Below are 13,225 nucleotides of genomic sequence, written 5' to 3'. Positions count from 1 at the left end.
TATTCGTGTTTAACAAAAACAGTAAGAATTACTAGATCGACATCACTAAGGTAAACAAACAGTTGCAGTTTAAGTCAACAACAGCAACAAAAAATTGTTAGATTTTACTGTTTGGAACTATTTTCGTTGACAAAATAGAGGAAAAACTGACATTCACGCTCTGAAGGGAACGCCCCCTGGCGGGCAAAACAATGCTTTCCTCCATTGGCCGCCAGTCATTTTTATCAGGTTTGTAGTAAGATCTAATGCAGTAAGACAGTGATATTAAAAGACAGATAGATATTATATATTCAATATACACCTTATTGATTATGCATACTTTGTACAGGCAAACAAATGAACACAGAATATTAATGCAGCATGAGGTTTCTCGTTAAGCGTTTTTTCCATCGAAAACCATTATAAAGAAAATGCGTTGCGTTCATATTCTGGGCTCATCTGCTCACCTGTATATAGTATGCATCATCAAAAAGGGTTAAACTGAATTTGATATTTAATATCACTGTTTTAGTACATTAAGGCACTTTAAGGGTGGGTTGCACTAAGGATTCTTCAGCCTGGCGTCGGTTCACCCTCCACCTATGCTGCTTGATCAGCCCTTTAGTCTTTCTGTGCAGTTAATCTGTGTTTAAAAGTCACAACTCGATTTAAAATAAAACCCAGATCAACAAATCCTTGATTTGTGTTAAACTTTGCTTAATTTAATCCTTATTGGAGCAATAACCACCCTACTGTTTTTCACATTAGCTTTTAAAAAAAAATCGTCCCACTGTTTTTTGTGATTGAAATCACTGCAGGTGCTGTATATAGATCACAAGGGCCCAAAACTTGCATCTTGTTCACATATTTTTGGTTTTAAGATGGAAAATTGACAGGCTTGTGCTGCAGTTACACGGCTGTTTTGCCCGCCGGGGCTCCGCGACAGTCACGTGACTGAACACTATAAACAATATCACATTAGCAAACATGCTGATATTTGGGAAAACAGCACTTTTGCTCGTGTGATATGGCATATATAAATAAATAAATTTTATATATATATATATATATATATATATATATATATATATATATATATTTATTTATTTATTTTTAAAGAACTTGTACAGAGACTTTTTTTTTTGCTCCATATCTTGTTTTTTTTTGTTTTTTTTTGAAGCATTTTTATTAATTTTGGTTCTTTTTCGAGTGAAACGGCCTCTACTGCTTATTGTAAAGTGTTACCAAATGAATTAAACCTAAATAGTGATATTAAAAAAAAAAAAAAACTAATAAAATGACTAAAAATTAAACTAAAATTAACATGAAAACAACTAAAAATAAAAGCTGATTCAAAGCATTAATAAAACCATGATAAAGTAGCCGATTTATTCCACTTCAGTGTTTATTTAATATTGCCAAGAATGTGAACATCTATTAACTGCAGCCCTTCATCTCTCTCGCCCTCCTCGTTACACTCGTGTGTTCGTGACTGGCCTGGTGGGTGTACGTGCTTGTCTGTGAAATTATGAATGAGTGTGTGTGTGTGTGTGTGTGTGTGTGTGTGTGAGAGAGAGAAAGGGAGGGATGGAGCGACTGCATCGTGAAACGAGAAGGATTCACTTACTGGCTGCACCGCTTCACTGACAGACAGGAGGAGGGTAAGTGTCCTTATTCCAGCTCTCATTTTATAATCTCTGCATTACAATGAGTTGATTTACTGTATTTACTGGAAAGGTATTGTATAATGAGCTCCTGAGCTGTCTGGAACATCAGTACGTGTGTTATACGGCTGTATTTGTATGCGTCTGTTGCTCCAGAATCACTGAAGGGCAAATTCACTCGAACAGCGTTTCTATTCAGTAACTGAACTGAATGGACGAAATGTGTTTTGGAGCCCTGGTTCTGGTGTCGTGATGTCAGACAGCAAATATATGCTCTTACCTCCAACAGTGTCTGGATGGAAGATGATGATGTGTCTATTTCTGTCCTCCTCACTGAATGTTTTGTTTTAATAATTTATTATATGAGCAGCAAATGAAGGTGTTGGTGTGCTTTTAAATGTGTGCTGCAGGTCTGACTCACTGGCCGAGGAACAAATATCATCACAGCATGAGATTGATTGATGTCCGCTGCTGGAGATTTCTGTTTTTCATGTGTTGTAGTGGTTTGATATTTATATTTCAGGGTACTTGTAGATGCTTTAAAAGATACTATGGTATTACCATAGTAGCGTCCAAAAGTAAGGGTTAAGATTTGTGCTTTAATGGTGGCGTCCAAATATATTAACATTCCTTGAATTGATCGAAAGCACAAAGACGTAAACCTGCACTCTAAAAAATGCTGTGTTGTTTCAAAATTATTAAAATTTAATAAGAAATAAAAAAATAAATAAAAAAAAGTAAACCAACAGTTGGGTTTGTCTATATTTGACCCAAACATGGGTTGAAAAACAACCCAGCATTTTTAGAGTGTGGATTGATGTTCAGATTTTTTATTGACCTTCAGGAAGATGATGGTGTTCCTCTCAGCGTTATTAAATCCTCATTTGAATTACAGAACAGGCTGATAAGTTTTACATTAGCCGACTTAATCGAAGCGTACTGCGAGGTCACATCTCACCCTCGTTTCACATCTAAATCACTTGCTTTTAAGACTCGTTTTCTGCCCCTCTCTCTCTCTCTCTCTCTCTCTCTCTCTCTCTCTCTCTCTCTCTCTCTCTCTCTCTCTCTCTCTCTCTCTCTCTCTCGTTCTGCACAAGTCGAGCGTCGCTGTTATTATTGCTCATACTTCAGGTTGGAGGCAGAGATTTTTCAAAACCCCACAATAAAATGGGTGTAAAAACATCAGACAGACAAGAGATTCTCCACCTTTTGGATTCAAAGACCCCCATTGTCCAACACAATATTTGAAGGCTCCCTGATGTAGGCCGTTTCTGCTTGAAAGATTATATATATATATATAAAACATAAAGTAGGTTTTGGTTGATTTAACAAATTCATTTTGTGATTTCAAAAGTTTCAAGAACTGTGTTCTTTAATTAAAAATGGATATTGAGGGAGGGTAAAGAAATTTCTTTATGTATAATATAATTTTTTTTTTTTTGTTTGTTTTTTTAATAATTTGTAATGTTATTTATTTATATATATATATATATATATATATATATATATAATATATGTATGTATATGTGTGTGTGTGTATAATAAATATATATATATATATATAATATTATACACACACACACACACACATATATATATATATATATATATATATATATATATATATATATATATAATATATATACACATTTGTAATATATAAGAAATGTGTTTTAATTGTTCTTTTAGAGTAGGATTATGCAATATATATATTATTTAAGCAATATATTACAATTTGCTTTTGTTTTTTTTAGCATTTTGGAGTATTAATATTGTAGTATTACTATTTTATTAATATATTTTATGTAACTATATAATTTATGTAATATATAAGAAATACATCTTAATTGTCTTTTAGCATTTTAGATGATTATTACTATTAAGAGTATTATTTATAGTATTATTTTTTATTGTTTGTTTGGATTTCATTATGATTATTTTATTATATTTTTATGTAATGTTATCATTTAATTGATGTAATATATAAGAAATACGTTTTGATTGTCTTCTAGCATTTTAGATTTATCATTATCATTATTATTAAGAGTATTATATTATTATAGTATTTTTATTTATTTATTTGCATTTCATTAATATGATTATTTTATAAATATATTTATGTAATTTTATCATTTAATTTTTGTAATATACTATAAAATACATTTTGATTGTCTTCTAGCATTTTAGTTTATTATTATTTTGGATTCTATTATGATTAATATATTTTAAGTAATTTTATTATCATATAATTGATTTAATATTATAAGAAACATTTTGATTTAAATTTTTAATTGTCTTATGGCATTTTTACTATGCTAGAAAGACAACATGTAAATCAAAATGTTTTATAAAATTATAGCATTATTATTATTATTAAGAGTATTATTATTTATAGTATTATTTTTTATTATTATTAATATTATGTAATCTTATTATAATTATATAATTGATGTAATATATAAGAAATATACAATTACATTTTAATGATTTTTTTTTTTTTTTTTTTTTTTTTTTTTAGCATTTTAGTTATTTTATTTATTTATTTACACTCAGAATACCCTATAGCTATCACTCAGACCCCAGTGGCCTCTCAAAACTCTCTCACAAAGTCTCTGTGTCCTAGAAAGCTAAAGGAACAAATAGTTGTTCAGCTCAAAGAAGAATGTTAGAATGGTGCAGATCACTCATTGGTTGTTCTTTCAGATCTCTGAGTGTGTGTGAGGCTGTATCTGCCTCAGAAACGTCAGCTTTAGAGCTGTTGACTCACTGGTGTGGATGAATCGATAGGAAGTGTATTTTCCTCCTCTCAAGCCACAGAGCTCTTCACAGTCACAGCAGATCATCGAGAGCTCAACCTCTCTCACTCATTGCTTTCACTTTAACTTCTCACACACGCTTAGACGTGTGTTAATCTCTGGTCAAGGAGACAGACTGTGGGAGTTTAATGAATAGCTGACTTGAAAATGTCAATGTGGGAAAATGTTTTGTGTGAAATGCAAGTAGATATTATAGGTGGAATGTCAGAGATGAGAATTAATCAACTGGACTGAAGCAACTTAGCTTTACTTGATCTTCCATACGTCATTTTATCGTAAAAATGTGAGTCTCAGATATGATCATCAGGTTTATTTGTTCATCTCTCAATCATCATTGTATTGAATTATATGTTTTAAAACTACAGAGCTTTGATCATAAAGCTAAGATCTCATTGATTTACATTACAAGCATCATAATTTCATCTTACTTTTTGTCCATATAAATATCAGCATCTGCACCAAATTGCATATATTTTTGTCTCTAATGAGAGTTAGTTGACATGTAGTTGCAAAGTTACCTATAGTGTAACTTTATAGATACCTAAAGTGAACCGATTTTTCAGACTATTATTTCATGTCATGTTTTACAGAGTTGCCGTTTCCTTTAGAAACTGAACAGCGTGCTGCAGTGACCTCTAGTGTTAGTAAAACACCACACACTTCTGTCTGTAATGACTGCTTTATTCTCTTCTCTGACAGCAGCTGCTCAGGTAGATCGGAGTGTGTTTGAGGAGAGCGTCTACAGTTAAATCATGGATCAGAAGGTGAGTTTAGCCTGCTGAGCTGACAGAAAGTGACTGTTGTGCTGATGTGTTCATTTTACTGTGCTGAATTTCTCTGTGTCTTTGCAGTCCACTTCCCCCCAGAGACACGCAGTGAAAAGCAGGTCGAAGTCTACAGATGAAGTCCAGCAAGCTAAAAAGGTGGAAGACAACCTCTCTACTTCAAATAATTGATAGTTGCATCTTTGATGTAAATGCACATGAACTGTTGACATGTTTTTAGCAGCTACCTCAATAATTACACATCTGATTTGATCGTTCAAACATTTGAAGGAAGCTGTCACCCCCTTAAGGATTGTTTGGAGTCTCCTACAATAGATTTACATTCATCCAAGGTCAAAAACACTTTAATTTTCTCATAATATCCATTGCAGCATCAGCTCTTTTCTCACAGTGTCTGAAACGGTTCGTTCAGAGATTCGGTCTCTCTAAGCCCCGCCTTTCTAAGAGCTGCTCTGATTGGTTAGATGGCTTTCAGCTCTTCCTCAGCACTCGATATGAACAGTAATGATGGCGTCGGTTTTACCGTATCAATCTCATCAAAGTGGATTTGCTTTGGCAGCAGAAAACAGCGTCTTCTCGACATAAACAACACACACCAAACTCTTCCAGTCTCAGATACAACTACAGTGTTTGAGGGCGGGGCAAAGGAGATGCTCTTCAGCCAATGAAGACTGTAGGCGGACATTATGCAAATTAGATACAAACCTATGTAGGTTCAGCAGGAAGTGAAACTGAAATTACTGACTTGTTTCAGGCAGTTCAGAATCACTTCTTTCTTTTAGAAATATTCTTTTTGATCTTTGAAACTTTGCAGACCTTTTACATTTACAGCTTTATTACACACTGCATGAAAGGAAATATCCAAAAAAGCGTAACAGGAGCACATTATTGTATAGGACCACATTGAATAACTGTCTTTTGATTTGTTAGGCCTTCCACATCCCCCAGAAATCACTACCTGGTGGGTCAGAACTGGAAAAGGTGAAGGTGAGTATTAAACTGAATCATGACCAAATGTGACCCTGGACCACAAAACCAGTCATAAGGGTCAATTTTGAAATTGATTGAATTGTGAAATATACTATTGCTACAAATATACCCGTGCGACTTATGACTGGTTTTGTGGTCCAGGGTCATAAATGTCCATAAAATGATAGCAAAACCTGAAACGAATAAAAACGGCTTCATAAAGTGTCTATAAAAAATGGTGTTTGAGATGGTAAGTTCAGTTCATTTTGGTAAATCTCTGTTTCTTAAGGTTTTGTTTGTTCCTGAAAGTGTTCCTGAAAGTCTCTGTGTAGCATTTTTCATTTTAAAATGTTTTAGTTAAATATATGTAGGTAAATATTGCTCTTTGTTTGGTTTTATATATATACATCAGTCAAAAACCTAAAAAAGTTCTGTATGTTTCAGGAGGGACCAGAGGAAAATGTGACTCCAGCATCATCCACAGAAGAGCTGAAATGATGCTGCCATTAATCTGTTACACACACACACACACACACACACACACACACACACACTTGGTTTTTATAAACAAGTTTGGTATGGTACAGTTACAGAATTAACTCTTCCTTCTGTTGGATCAGTTTTCAGTCCATCATCCTGCAGCACATTCAGCCTGTTCGACGAGTCCGTCTCCGCTGCGTCTCTGTACTCTGACATGCTGTTTATATAAACTCAATCATTTCACTATGAACATGAGGGCATGTGTGTTTTTACAGTAAAGAAGCTCAAGCTGAATGAAGTCATTGGTCAAAGCAAATAAACTTAAAATTAGGCTTAAAACAAATTAGGAGCCATCCGCCTGGCTGCAATTTTTTCAGGATATTGCCTTTTGTCAGTAAGGTTCAAGATTATTGTATTTATGATTAATATCATCTATCCTACTTTCCATGGTATTATTTCATTATAACAGGTGTGTTTTCACAGGAAAGAACTGCATGCTGATTTAAATCTGAGGTCAAATAAATGTAAAATTAGGCTCAATGTAAATAATTATAGTTTGTAGTAGCTTGTATAGCTTTGAAATGATAGTGTACTACTAAAATATACAAATATTTAGTTTACAGCTTTTTATTGGAAGATGAACCAAAAATACTGACTTATCTTTTTTACTGGGGCATATATTTTTGTCAAAATGAATGCTCTAATCTCCTGCCTCTGACTAGAAAAAGTATTTTAATTAATTTATTTATTGCATTTAGGATTAATATCATCTGCTTTATCCTATTTCCTTGTTTATTACCTCATCGTCACACTCTTAGAAGAAAAGGTTTTAAATCAGATCTCTTAAAGGGGACCTATAATGCCCCTTTCATAAGATGTAATATAAGTCTGAAGTTTCAGCTCAAAATACCCCACAGATCATTTATTATAGCTTGTCAAATTTGCCCCTATTTGGGTGTGAGCAAAAACACACCGTTTTTGTGTGTGTCCCTTTAAATGCCAATGAGCTGCTGCTCCCGGCCCCCTTTCCAGAAGAGGGCGGAGCTTTAACAGCTCGCGCTTCGGTCGCTCAACAACAACAAAGCTGGAGAATCTCACGCAGCCAAAATGAGGATTGTCAGTAACGGTGTTCAGCCTTACATTGTTCAAACCGGAGTCGACACTGATGGAGAGACTCAGGAAGAAGTTACAACTTTTAGAATGAAACTGGATGTTTCTGAATGGTTAGTGGATAAATTTATGTACACTGTTGCGAAACAAAATGGCGGCACTGTGGGTGGAAACGTGCATATTAAGGGACGGTAATATTATAATAAGATCCCCTTCCTACATTTTCATAAGTCCCCTTTGAAGGGTTCTATCATGGGATAATTCTGTGGATTTAGTTTTAATTCATTCGTTTTGTTTTAATTCATTCAATTAAACAGCTTGTATACTTTATCACTAGAAAAAAATGAAATAAATGATTTGCATAATACTTTCATGTTTAATGGGTTAAGACATTTCTCCTTATGAAGAACATGTTAAAAAAGCTTGCAAGCAAGTTAAGTACTGAGGTGGAGCTCAGAGTTTGTAACCGTAAGGTTTTACCGTGGTACCATGTCGAAAAAAACCATTGTGTAACCGTAGTACCAGGAAACACTGAACCGTACAGGTCTCATTTGTTAACATAAGTTAATGCATTAACTGAATAAGCAATACATTTTGACAGTATTTATTAATCTTTATTAATGTTAGTTAATAAAAATGTTCATGTTAGTTCACAGTGCATTAACTAATGTTAACAGATACAACTTGTGACCCTAATAATGTTTTAGTAAATGTTGAGATTAACATTAACTAAGATTAAGAAACCAGTTTCATTGGTAATTCATGTATGAGACCTTACTGTAAAGTGTTACCAGTATGTTTTCCTAGTGTTTAGGCTTGTTTATCTTGTGTTTTTGATGCCACTCCAGCTCTCTCGTGTATTTGGGCCCCAAAGTCAAATGGTGTCAAACGCTTATTTGTTGACTTATTTATTGGCATCAGCTGAAATTACAGAGCTGACATACTGTATGACTCAGCTGAAGATGTTGTGTAAGTGTTTACAGTAGGCTACCCAGGTTAAAAGTTTGTGCTAATTACTAATAAAGTTTAAACCGCTCATCATGCTAAAGTTCAGTGAGTGAATTCTGGAATACAAGTGTCACTGTCAAACTGTAATCGTTTTTGCATCTCGGAGCCGTAAACATGAAAACTGTGTAGCTCATTTAGTGCAAGCAATTTTAGACAACAGTAATATTAAACTCCATCAACACAGGTAAGATAAGACACTGCTTTTAATCAGCCTGCTCTCCCCATCATCACTGCATTAATAACTAGTTGTTCAGTTCAGTTCAGTTCTGCACACACAGATTTAATAAACTCATTTCTCATGGCCTGCATTTTTTGGGAGTGAATTCAGTTCTTGAATGCATTTTTCACTCCTGTAAATAAAATCTGTAGTGAATGTTACCTAAACAATGCAAATATTTGTCATACATTGTAAACCCATAATAAGTTGGCTTAACTAAAAATAATTTGAGATAATTAGTCGAACTTTACATTCTATACTACACAAACATGTTAATTACGCTTAACTCATACACTTTGACTGCATAAAACAAACATCTTTCACTGTTAACTGCTAGCTAGCAATAGCACACTTGTCTTGCATGTGCTAATGTAACTCGCTTTGCAGTTGCATCTAGTTAAACAACATAATTAGTCTTAATTTTTGCCCACCCTTGACCTAATTAAACACTAACACGTATCTCCCTATATTAATCTTGTGCAAAAACACACACAGTAACACTTTACTTCAACATTTATATGCATAGACGTCACTTTCCCGCCGGAACGCGCTCCCTCAGCTGGACTGAGTGGCAAAAGATCCTGCTGCACGACTGGATTTAATAGGGGAAATTGGGAAAACGCGAGTAAAACAAACGATTACACTAAAGGTTGGGCTCGAAAGTGTTCCTTATAACATGTCAAAGAAACCTAATCCATGGATTTTGACATGCAGCCAGGAATCGTTTTTCCTGACGTGCCTGATTTCGACGCCGGGGAAATACATAAAGCAAATCGTCCTGTGAACGCTTTATATAAATACAATATATATAGGTCTAAATCGGAGTGATCACTCATATCAATGTTATATATTTCGTCATATCGTCCAGCCCTAAAACTTGTATAGTTTTTGTCAGTGTTTATTTCAAAACACCCAATTATGCAGAATAAGATGGTAAATATTTAATTTATGAGTTGTCAACACAATATATAACAATACAATATATAGGGTATGATTTTACCTCAAAATCCAACATTTTGACACAAAATGATAACTGCAAATCATGTTTCTTTGCCTGGAGTCCAGCTGTTTCTGTGAATTGCAGTGACCTATTTGCTTCTTTTTTTCTGTAGCTTTCAGCAGTCTGCAAAAATATACCTCAGATTTTGTGTCAAAGCTATTTGTACAGTCAGTCGCAAAGCTCTTTCCTGTTTTGGATGTGTTTTGTGTGTTTTTCGCAGCATTCACGCTGAAAACCAGTGCTGCCACTCAGTCCTTTGCCACTCAGTCTTTTGCCATACCCTCAATACTAGGCGGCTGTTGAATGATTTGAGAGAGATAATTTCTCTTTAATAATATCTCCTGATGTTACAAGCAACTGACACTTGTTGTAAAAGGTCTGAAGAGCGAGTTTTATCTTCAGACATTCAGGCTATGTTTGATTTTGCGCTGCCAGAGAAAGCGAAACTAAAAATCACCGGCGTGTGTGAAACGCGCTATACAAATAAACTTGACGCGCCGTATAAAGTCTAATAACAAGCATAAACTGTGTTAAATAGAAATTGACGTGCAAGCAAAAAGGTTTCTGTCCTACGGTGTTTTTTCTACTTTACCACAGTAAAGAATGCAAATATAACAGGCCTAATTAAAAGCGAACCAAAGGAAGAAACGTTTATAATCCCCTGCGTGAGTGAAGATTTGGGAAAAGAAACAGAGATTCCATGTTCAGTGGAATAACTAATGGAATATTGTTAAATTTTCTGATAATAGGGTGACCAGATTGCGATTCGCAAAACAGAATACAAAGCGGACAAGGCTTAAATGTATGGACTCACGTATCTCTCTCATTCGGCATGAACCAAAATGTTTTTATGGCTGCAATGTCACATTTAATCGCTAACCTATTAGCCTATTTCTTCTGTAAACAAAGCTTTGTGCTTCACTCGTGTCATATTCACGTAAAATACTGGCACAGGCCTATCAGTGGGTACCGAATATACCCGGATACTCAGTACTCCCGGTACTACAGAAATGCTGGTATCGTCACATTTTCAAAATTTCAGTACCGACTTGGTACCGAAGTACCGGTACTTTTGAACACTACTGGAGGGTAAAATCCATGTTTTGTCATGTAAAATTTGCGTTCCAGGGGCTAAATATCATGTTATTTGAGGTCGCTTCAACCTGCAGACATGAAAAACAACCCGTGGCAGCACTGTTAAAGTAGCCCAATTTGGCAACACTGAATTTAACGGCCCACCATCAATTATTCCTTACATACAGTCTGACAAAAGCATGCTGGGAATAACTTCACATAACTTTTTCTTCAATTAAGTAAAATGAACTTTTAGTAATATTTGAGTGAATAGAACTTATTTCATTTAATTAATTTCACTGTTTGGTTTTACGAGGAATTGCAACCCCTTGTTAGACTTTTTTTTTTTTTTTAATGGTTGTGCTCAGATTCATTTTTTTTCTGAGGTGAACGGGTGCGTCATGCTGTATGACTGCTGACACTGCAGGCCTCGAAAATAATTAATCTGACGAAAACCACACATGACTGACAAGACCTGCTAGAACTGACCGCAGCTTCATGAATGCTAAAATAACTTGTATTGGTCACTTTTGCTCCAATACTTATTTTTATTTGCAGTAATTGAAGACAAGTTTAGAATCACTATTACTAGGGATGCCATAATTCCGAATTCGGAAAGGCACAGAAAATGAATAACGCATTCTACGGAGCCCCTAAAGGGACATGGTTAGGCTTGCTGCGGTAGTCGGTTACATTTCAGTACATCAGATTCCACTCATTGTGTTAAGATGGTATTGATTGATTTTGATCAACCCCTGACCTTAAAATCAGCATGAAACTGAAGTTGTGATAGTCTTTTCTTCTCTAATGTGTCGTATATCTGAGTGAAACGCTTCTGGAACAAGAACAAATGTAGGGCGGGGCTTGATTTTGTCTGTGGGGAATTGATTGGATGGTTGTGGTTTACTATTGGTGGATCTCATGTGAGTGACAGGTTGCCCCGCCCTCATCATCAGAGAAGAGATGAGATGCTGCAAGAGGGAGGGGAAGATATTCTGATTCAAGATTATGAGGAACATGAATTTAAAACAATGATGTGCACGAATAAATAATTTAGAATAAATACTGAAATATTCCATAAAAAACAAGAATTGTCCATTTTGATTTTATTGTGACTTTAAGTATTAAGTATTTGCCTGTGTAAAACTTTTCAATCATCACTCGTTTCTTTAGTAAATGTAAAATAGTTTTTCTATCACTAATGTCCCGAAGACTTTAAACTTGATGTGTTTTATTCCCAGCATTACTAATATTGTGATCGTGTAAATCTAACACAATATTTGGTAGTAATTTAATGGCGCTGTGAAGGTCAGCAAAAACACTCAACAAAATTTATTGCACATGAAAACTTGTTTTGCTGCCTGGAGGGAACGGCTTTAATGCCAGCTGGCAGCATCTCAAAACTTCATGATAAGTCAGATAAACTAGAAGAGCCTGAGATTAAGAAGAAAATGCCAATGTTTATTAATGACATTTTTAAGATGTTAAAATGATTTTTTTTATAGTGTGTTTATTTGCACTACTATATTTTTGTATAGTGTTTTATAGTGTTCCAGGTTATTATAGTAAACTAAAATCATTAAAAAATAAAATAACTTTAATTAGAGTTAATAAGACCAATTTTTTTAAAATAAAAACTTAAATTAAACTTAATGTAGTTGCCAAGATGTTTCTCATTTTCATTTTAACTTGATGTATTAAAATAAATAACTAAAATTGAAATAAAAATTGAAATATTAATACTTTAATACTATGTAGACATATTTTAAAAAACACTAATAAAAATGACAAAAACACACAACAAAATTTTTAATACAATTGAAATGAAAACAGAAAATAAAAAAAATAAATTATTTCAAAATATTAACAAAAAACTAATAGGATTTTTATAGTTCACTGAAACTAAAACTAAAATTAAAATGAAAATGAAAAATATAAAAATAAAAACTAATTCAAAGTATTAATAAAAAATATAATAGTATTTCAATTATACTCAAGTATCAATGGAGCGTCCGCGTATTCCCTGGAAAACATTGAGATATACAGAAACGTCTCATTTCATACATATTAAAATATAACATTTTGAATTTAATTAAAGACATTTGCAGTGTGAAATGACCTTA

General features: G+C 34.0%; 1 long non-coding RNA gene across 2 annotated transcripts; it reads left to right on the top strand.

The window, feature by feature from the left end:
* Nucleotides 1-1,165: 1,165 nt before the first annotated feature.
* On the top strand, nucleotides 1,166-8,844 carry LOC127494371 (uncharacterized). Of its 2 annotated transcripts, none has more exons than XR_007924854.1 (5): nucleotides 1,166-1,640; nucleotides 5,162-5,223; nucleotides 5,311-5,382; nucleotides 6,175-6,231; nucleotides 6,658-8,844. It is a non-coding gene; the product is annotated as an uncharacterized LOC127494371 (long non-coding RNA). The 2 variants fall into 2 exon arrangements; XR_007924853.1 differs by having other exon boundaries at nucleotides 1,167-1,640; nucleotides 5,159-5,223.
* The last annotated feature ends 4,381 nt before the right edge of the window (nucleotides 8,845-13,225 follow it).

This window comes from Ctenopharyngodon idella, chromosome 14 (genome assembly GCF_019924925.1).
Source record: "Ctenopharyngodon idella isolate HZGC_01 chromosome 14, HZGC01, whole genome shotgun sequence".
Classification (NCBI taxonomy): domain Eukaryota; kingdom Metazoa; phylum Chordata; class Actinopteri; order Cypriniformes; family Xenocyprididae; genus Ctenopharyngodon; species Ctenopharyngodon idella.
This window is presented reverse-complemented; position numbering and strand designations above follow the sequence as displayed.